We start from the raw sequence: 9,064 nt of genomic DNA on the forward strand, positions 1-9,064 counted from the left end.
AATGGACCCACAAACGTATGGCCAACTTATCTTTGACAAAGCAGGAAAGAATATCCAATGGAATACAGACAGTGTCTTCAGCAAGTGGTGCTGGGAAAACTGGACAGCGACATGCAGAAGAACCTGGACCACTTTCTTACACCATATACAAAGATAAACTCAAAATGGATGGAAGACCTGAATGTAAGATAGGAAGCCATCAAAATCCTCAAGGAGAAAGCAGGCAAAAACCTCTTTGATCTTCGCTGCAGCAACTTCTTACTCAACACGTCTCCAGAGGCAAGGGAAACAAAAGCAAAAGTGAACTATTGGGACCTCATCAAAATAAAAAGCTTCTGCACAGCGAAGGAAACAATCAGCCAAACTAAAATGCAACTGACAGAATGGGAGAAGATATTAGCAAATGACATATCAGATAAAGGGTTCAGATCCAAAATCTATAAAGAACTTATCAAACTCAACACCCAAAAAACAAATAATCCAGTGAAGAAATGGGCAAAAGACATGAATAGACACTTCTCCAAGGAAGACATCCAGATGGCCAACCAAGACATGAAAAAATGCTCAACATCACTCATCATCAGGGAAATACAAATCAAAACACGAGATACCACCTCACACCTATCAGAATGGCTAACATTAACAACTCAGGCAACAACGGATGTTGGCGAGGATGCAGAGAAAGAGGATCTCTTTTGCACTGCTGGTGAGAATGCAAACTGGTTCAGTCACTCTGGAAAACAGTATGGAGGTTCCTCAGCAAATTAAAAATAGAACTACCCTACGACCCAGCAATTGCACTTCTAGGTATTTATCCAAGGGATACAGGTGTGCTGTTTCGAAGAGGCACATGTTTATAGCAGCACTATGAATAATAGCCAAAGAATGGAAAGAGCCCAAATGTGCACTGATGGATGAATGGATAAAGAAGAGGTGGTATATATATACAATGGAGTAATACTCGGCAATCAAAATGAATTAAATCTTGCCATTTGCAACTACATGGATGGAACTGGAGGATATTATGCTAAGCGAAATTGGTCAGTCAGAGAAAGACAAACATCCTTCATATGAGGACTTTAAGAGACAAAAGAGATGAACATAAGGGAAGGGAAACAAAAATAATATAAAAACAAGGAGGGGGACAAAACAGAAGAGACTCATAAATATGGAGAACAAACTGAGGGTTGCTGGAGGGATTGTGGGAGGGGGGGATGGGTTAAATGGGTAAGTGGCATTAAGGAAGCTACTCGTGAAATCATTGTTTCACTATATGCTAACTAATTTGGCTGTAAATTAAAAAAAAATGAAAATAAAATTAAACAAAAATTCATGTCATGTGACATGTGACATGACAGAATTTCTGAGACTTCAGTTTCTAGTGGTGGAATCGATTTTCTTCTTAGAAGCTGCTGTAGGGAGCTAGCTGTAGTGCATGCCAACAGACTGTGGAAGAAAAAAACAGTGCTCCATTATCATGAAGAATAAATAGTTGGATAAAAAAACTCCTTTGCAAGGACTTGAACAAAAGTCTATACAAAACCCTGGCACCCATTTGAGCACAACTTAGGAGGTCTTTGAATCTAAGACAGATAATGTAATCAAAACGTTTTCCAGGGTGCCTGGGTGGCTCAGTCTGTTAAGCATCTGACTCTTAATTTCAGCTCAGAGCATGATCACAGGGTTGGTGGGTTTGAGCCCTCGGTGGGGTCTGCACTGTCAGTATCCTGCTTAGGATTCTCCTTTTCCCCCTCTCTCTCTCCCTCCTCTGCTCTCTCTCTTTCTCAAAAATAAGTAAACATTAAAAAAACACAAAAAGCCTTTTCCTAAAATATCAAAGCTAATCCATTAGAATTAATCAAATGTTGGGGCGCCTGGGTGGCTCAGTCTGTTAAGCATTCAACTTCAGCTCAGTTCATGAGCTTGCAGTTCCTGAGTTTGAGCCCCGCATTGGTCTCTGTGCTGACAGCTCAGAGCCTGGAGTCTGCTTTGGATCCTGTGTCTCTGTCTCTTTCCCACCCCTCCACTCCCCGCTCTGCCTCTCTCTCTCTCTCAAAAATAAATAAACATTAAATAGCAAAAAAATTAAAAGAAAAAAATTAATCAAACATTATCCATTGAGACATTACAGTTCTTCAAATATTGCCCTCTTCTCTTTCTTGTTTATTATGTATTATTTCCCAGAATGTAAATCAACCAATACATTTTCAGTAAAAATAAAATCCACTTAAAAAGATAAATCAGTAGTAAAATCTGAATGAAAATGCTGTTATTTCATATATCCATCCATGCATGAAGCTAACCATAATATAGGGCTACAGTGCATCTAAACCTGTTCCAGTGCTCTCTTGAGGGCATTTACCCAAGTTCTACACTTACACTGTAGTTCAGAGTTGCTCAAATTGGTGTCTATGGACCATCTGCCACAAAATGTCGAGGATGCTAATGCAAAGGGTTGATTCTTGAGCCTGTCCTTCAGACCTACTGAGTTAGAATTTTACAGAGCATATCTTTAGTCAGTTTTAGTTCTGGAAATTACACTCACTGGAGAAGAAGAAGCAATTCTTATCTTCAAGATAGTGAAGTTGAACATAAGTCCTTGACATAGCTGAAGACTTTTTTTGCTGATTACTGTGTTAATTTATTCAATAATCATATATTGAGTGCCCACTATGAACCAGGCAAAAAGAATAAAGAGATGAATGTGAAACCTATACTCTAAGAGTGAGTAGTTCATTTGGGGAAAGACAGATGAATAAACACATAATTGTAAAACAATGGGATAATCTTAAACTGGAAGTATATTTACCATTATGCAGGGGAGAAGAGGGAGTGACTTATTGCTTGGTGAGGTTGGGAAAGGCTTAACCACTGGAAGACCAAGGAAGGATTTGTTCACCAGAGGCTATGGAGAAGTTGTGCTGAGCAGAGAATTAGAATAAGGATGAGATTTAAGTGTAGTAGGCAAATAATAAGAATAAGAAATGGTTACCTTGTTAGGGAAAATCTCTATTCTCAATTAGAATTTTTTTTTTTGACATAGTGAACTGTGATAATTATTTTTTTAAAAATCATGATTGTAGGGAATAAAATACACTACTATATCTCTTTTTAAATTGAGATATAATTGACATAACATTATATTCGTTTCAGATGTACAACATAATGATTCGATATTTGTATATATTGTGAAACAATCACAATAAGTCTAGTTAACATCCATCACCTCCCATAGTTACAATTTTTTTTCTGGGGATGAGAACTTTTAATATTTACTCTCTTAGCAACTTTCAAATATACAATACAGTATTTTCACCTGTACTTGCTGTGCTGTACATTATATCCCCAGGACTTTGTACCTTTTGATCCCCTTCACCCATTTTCCATACCCCTACCTTCTGCCTCTGACAAACACCAATTGGTTCTCTGTATTTATGAGTTTTGATGCTGTTATTGTTGTTTTTGTTCTGTTTTGTTTTGTTTTTAAGATTCCACATATAAGTGAGCATGCTACTCTAAAAGTTTTAAGCAAAGTGGCAAAATACTGATGAAAATATTATTTAGAGATTGTTCTAGGGGTTATGGGGAAAAAAGGCTAACTTAGAAATAAGAGACTTAGAGGTAAACAAAAAGTACTTTAATACCAGGCATAGAGAGAGGAGGACCTGATCTAAGTGAGGAGCTGTCCGCAAGAAAACAAGGGGTTAGTGGGGTGCCTGGGTGGCTCATTTGGTTAAGTGTCCGACTTCAGCTCAGGTCATGATCTTGCAGTTTGTGAGTTCGAGCCCTGCATTGGGCTCTGTGCTCACAGCTCAGAGCCTGGAGTCTGCTTCAGATTCTGTGTTTGCCCCTTCCCTGCTCATGCTCTGTGTCTCTCTGTCTCTCAATAATAAATAAATGTCAAAAAAAAAAAAGAAAAAAGAAAACAAGGGGTTAAGCCAAAGTGACATTTTGGAGCAAGAAACATTGGCATTTGATGGACCTATTCTGACCTAAAACTCATCCATGAAATTATCCATTTTTCTATATTCTTAGCTTGGGATTCAATCATCATTTTTAAAAGTGTCATTTGATTCCTTTTTGTGTGTTTTGGTCGTGACAAACACATAATTCTTCCCTGATATAGTGATTTATGTAAATAGTATAATTTTATTAATACTTCCCTGGTATACAGCCTACATGGAAATATACTACCATTAAACTGTTGATAATACCATAACGGATTTAGGAAAATGTATTCTACTGGCAATTATTTTGTGTCCTGTAGCTTCATTAAGTTCTTCATCTAGATTTCAGGAAGATCTATGTGCTGCATTAATGGTCTATTGCCTCATAACAAGAGTTTTGAAATGAAGGATGAAATTACCAAGGAGCCATCTATATGAATGATGGGAAAAGTGAGATAATGAAAACATAGTGTGGGAGCCTCCTTGACAACATGTATCAGTTGAGGATGTGCAAATTAATTTAAGCATTAAATGTTTGGAACTCAAATCTTTCATAGAGAATTTCTTTTTCAGTTAGCATCAGTAGAATAAAAGTAACCTGGTGTTCTTAAAGAGATACTACATTAGAATGATAATATTTTTGATATGGAAGTGAACTGCACAGATGTTAAATTCTTTAGAGATTTTAGAATAGTGATCAGCAAACCTGCAGGTCAAAGGTGGCCACTGCTTGTTTTTATAAATATAGTTTTACTGGAACACAGTCACCTTCATTCATTCATATATGTAACAGCAGCATTGAATAGTTTTTTTTAAGTTTATTTATTTTAAGAGACAGAGAGTGAGCAGGGAGGGGCAGAGAGAGAGGGAGAGAGAAAATATCAAGCAGGCTCTGTGCTGAGCCTGAGGTGGGCTTGAACTCACAAACCATGAAACCAAGACTGGAGCCAAAATCAAAGAGTCTGATGCTTAACTAACTGAGCCATCCAGGTGCCCTCAACATTGAATAGTTTAAAAAGAGCCTTTAAAGACTAAAATATTTGTAACTTATCCTTTTACCAGCCCCTGCTTGAGAAATAAAAAGCTTGCTGGCCCCTTCTCTAGCAAGAATAATAATTATAATATTAAGGGAGCACAGAGGAGGTCATTCTATTCTAGCAGCCTTGAAGCTCTGTTTTTGCTTCTCCCTACTCCTGGATAGGAAGTTAGAAATTTATCCTTCCCTAGTGTCCTCCCTTCCTGTAGACATTAGGATTGGGCCACATGTTATTAAATTAGCTTCCTGACCTTAACTCCTTTCTACCATTCTTACCTTCTACACTGAGACACACTGGCCCTCTTACTATTCCTCAAGAATGCCATGTTCCAATTCATTTCAGATTTTTCAAAAGCCTCGAACACTCTTCCATTGTCTTCACATGGATGGTTCCTTCTTATCTAAAAGTTCTTCTTAAACTAAAAGTTCTCAGCTTAAGTGTCCTATGTCCAGAAGGGGGTTTTCTGACCACTCTATTTATAGTATGTCTTCCTACCCTATTACTTTCTAACTTATTACTTTCTTAATTGTTTATTACATGAGCCACCATCTGGAATCATTTAGTCTGTTTTTTTTAAAACTTACTTATTGTCTATTCCTGCTCTCAGCTGTCAGCTCATACACACGAGCAGTGTTTGGCACATAAAAGGCCTCAGTATTCATTGATGGTGTTTGTTGAAATACTCTGCTGAGATAAAGTTGACACTGTAATTCAGAGGTAGTGATAGAGGCTGGATCTAGATTCAGAAAGTTATTTATACTTATGCAAATTAATGCGTGCAAAGGTTCATAATTTCACAGACACTTAAGGCCTAATTTTACTTACAAAATACCCCAGGGAGCTTCAACAAGCTTCCAACTGTAAATGATGGTGTTATATGGTTTTGTGTAATTCTGAATATTCTATTTTATAAGCAACTATCCTATACTTTGTTCAGCTCCAAATTCTTACCTGATGCCTGAATTATTTTAGTAGCCATTTTTAGACGTCAATTTTCAGCTATACCATTAACCTGGGAGTGAAAGTGATTATATAAGTGAACAGCTTCCTTGATTATGACTAACTTTATGTACTGGTCTCATCATTTGTATATGCAAGAATATACATGCTGGAAGTCCTAATGAAACCTAAACTACCTCCTTTTTAATCAGTGTTGTCCTTATTGGATTTCAAAGTAACTCTCCCTGGAACAGAAAACTCCGTTACATTTGCTGCTTTAATTTTCAGACCAACTTCTATCTACTGTGACACACTGTTCTCATTAGCTAAGGAAATTAGGTTACAAAATCTAGGTGGGCAACACTTAGTGTCAAAGAAACAGCTATTTGACTCCAATTAAAGAGTTATGGCTTAGTAAAGCTCTACTGCTTTCATAAATTGATGAGGTAGTTTTGGATATTGTCAAAGTTATTAGTGTGGCTGAACAGTTGTGTTATACCAGAGAATCAACAAAGAAAAAAATGTATGCCAGCAAACTTTCCTTACTTGAGATGATTGAAATGGAGTGCAGGTTACAAAGTACGGATTCTAGCAAATTTGAACTTTGCCAGTGTTCAACGTGCTCAATTCAGGATAAAATGGTGTTGTTTATGTAGTGTTGTTGACTTATGAGATATCTGGGGCTGTGTGCACTTAAATGCATGACCTGAGTCACTCTTTAATTAGTAAGAAGCTGAAGTACTATTTAGTAAATTACTCCTACAGTGCATTAAATCTTCTCCTCTCTGAAAGAAAAAAACCCCCAAACTTTGCATGCTTGTTTACTTTATTTATCCCTAACTTATAATCAGAGTTAATTTGAACAATGAAAAATCTGGCATAATGAACTCACAAGTGTAGGTAGTGTGCTACATGATGGGCAAGGCTTTTGGTAACACCACAAGGGTCTCTGGCCCAATGAATGGAGATTGATAGTAATTCTTGCTACAAGTAAAAAACAGCACATTATTGTGTTTAAAACTGAAATTATGATATTTTGCTCTGACTGGCATTAACTAGATTTACATTGCTGTCTATATAGTTCAGCTCAGTTTATGTGTCCCCTAGTGCCAGATGTGTGACACCACTTTTAGCCCATACTTCAGTTGTTCGGATTATATGGTTTTAACTGGAGATTTCTGTTAAGATGCTCCTCCCAATATTGCAAAGTCTCTTTGTTAGGGATTGAATTGTGTCCTCTCCAAAATTCATATGTGGAAGCCATAATCCTCTGTGTGACCATCTTTAGAGATTGGGCCATTAAGTAGGTAATTGAGTTTAAATGAAGTCATAAGGCTGGAACTGTAACTTGATAGAACTGGTATCCTTAGAAGAGGAGAAAATATCAGAGATTATCTCTGTGTCTCTCTCTTTGGGCATGCACAGAGAAGAGGCCATGTGAGGATACAATGAGAAGATGGCTGTCCATAAACCAAAAAGAGAGATGTGTCCCAAAACCAATGTTGTTAGCAGCTTGATCTGGGACTTGTAGCTTCCAGAGTTGTAAGAAAATAAATTTCTATTGTTTAAGCCACCTACTGATTGGTACTTTGTCATGATATCCTAGGAGACTACAGGCTATTTATTTTAAGAAGATGGGGGCTTATACTCTTGTAAGTGGCTAATCAGTGATGCTGTAGAACACTACACAGGAGAAATCATAGTGTAACCCTTGAGAAATTCAAACCACCATTGAAACTTCTGAAAAGCAATACCAACAACTATGAATAAATGCACATTGGAGCCCCATCCTGAAACCTCCCACCATTGGTCTGGGTTTGGCAAAATATTACCTGTTTTAGGCCACACTCAATATTGTTTAGGTAATAAAGTGCTCGAAGGATTTGATTACAACCTGAGGATTTAACAGCTAATATTAGAAAGAGGTCCCACGATAATGCCTTAATGAACTTTCAGTACAATTCAAACTGATTTGTAAAGATAAAGGGTATTCTACAGAGAAATAAAATATTGAGGCAGGATTTTTTGCAAGTGCCTTGTAGGAGGTCAGTTTGGGGAAAGAATGGTCACAGTTAGAGATAACATTTATTTATTTATTTATTTATTTATTTATTTATTTATTTATTAATATATGAAATTTACTGTCAAATTGGTTTCCATACAACGCCCAGTGCTCATCCCAAAAGGTGCCCTCCTCAATACCCATCACCCACCCTGCCCTCCCTCCCACCCCCCATCAACCCTCAGTTTGTTCTCAGTTTTTAACAGTCTCTTATGCTTTGGCTCTCTCCCACTCTAACCTCTTTTTTTTTTTTTTTCCCCTTCCCCTCCCCCATGGGTTTCTGTTACGTTTCTCAGGATCCACATAAGAGTGAAACCATATGGTATCTGTCTTTCTCTGTATGGCTTATTTCACTTAGCATCACACTCTCCAGTTCCATCCACGTTGCTACAAAAGGCCATATTTCATTTTTTCTCATTGCCACGTAGTATTCCATTGTGTATATAAACCACAATTTCTTTATCCATTCATCAGTTGATGGACATTTAGGCTCTTTCCATAATTTGGCTATTGTTGAGAGTGCTGCTATAAACATTGGGGTACAAGTGCCCCTATGCATCAGTACTCCTGTATCCCTTGGATAAATTCCTAGCAGTGCTATTGCTGGGTCATAGGGTAGGTCTATTTTTAATTTTCTGAGGAACCTCCACACTGCTTTCCAGAGCGGCTGCACCAATTTGCATTCCCACCAACAGTGCAAGAGGGTTCCCGTCTCTCCACATCCTCTCCAGCATCTATAGTCTCCTGATTTGTTCATTTTGGCCACTCTGACTGGCGTGAGGTGGTATCTGAGTGTGGTTTTGATTTGTATTTCCCTGATGAGGAGCGACGTTGAACATCTTTTCATGTGCCTGTTGGCCATCCGGATGTCTTCTTTAGAGAAGTGTCTATTCATGTTTTCTGCCCATTTCTTCACTGGGTTATTTGTTTTTCGGGTGTGGAGTTTGATGAGCTCTTTATAGATTTTGGATACTAGCCCTTTGTCCGATGTGTCATTTGCAAATATCTTTTCCCATTCCGTTGGTTGCCTTTTAGTTTTGTTGGTTGTTTCCTTTGCTGTGCAGAAGCTTTTTATCTTC

The 9,064-nt window shown here is 37.7% G+C and overlaps 1 pseudogene; it reads left to right on the plus strand.

The window, feature by feature from the left end:
• Positions 1-6,780: 6,780 nt before the first annotated feature.
• On the plus strand, positions 6,781-6,915 carry LOC131490659 (small nucleolar RNA SNORA62/SNORA6 family; annotated as a pseudogene).
• Positions 6,916-9,064: the final 2,149 nt, after the last annotated feature.

Source organism: Neofelis nebulosa, chromosome 11 (genome assembly GCF_028018385.1).
Source record: "Neofelis nebulosa isolate mNeoNeb1 chromosome 11, mNeoNeb1.pri, whole genome shotgun sequence".
In the NCBI taxonomy this organism is placed as follows: domain Eukaryota; kingdom Metazoa; phylum Chordata; class Mammalia; order Carnivora; family Felidae; genus Neofelis; species Neofelis nebulosa.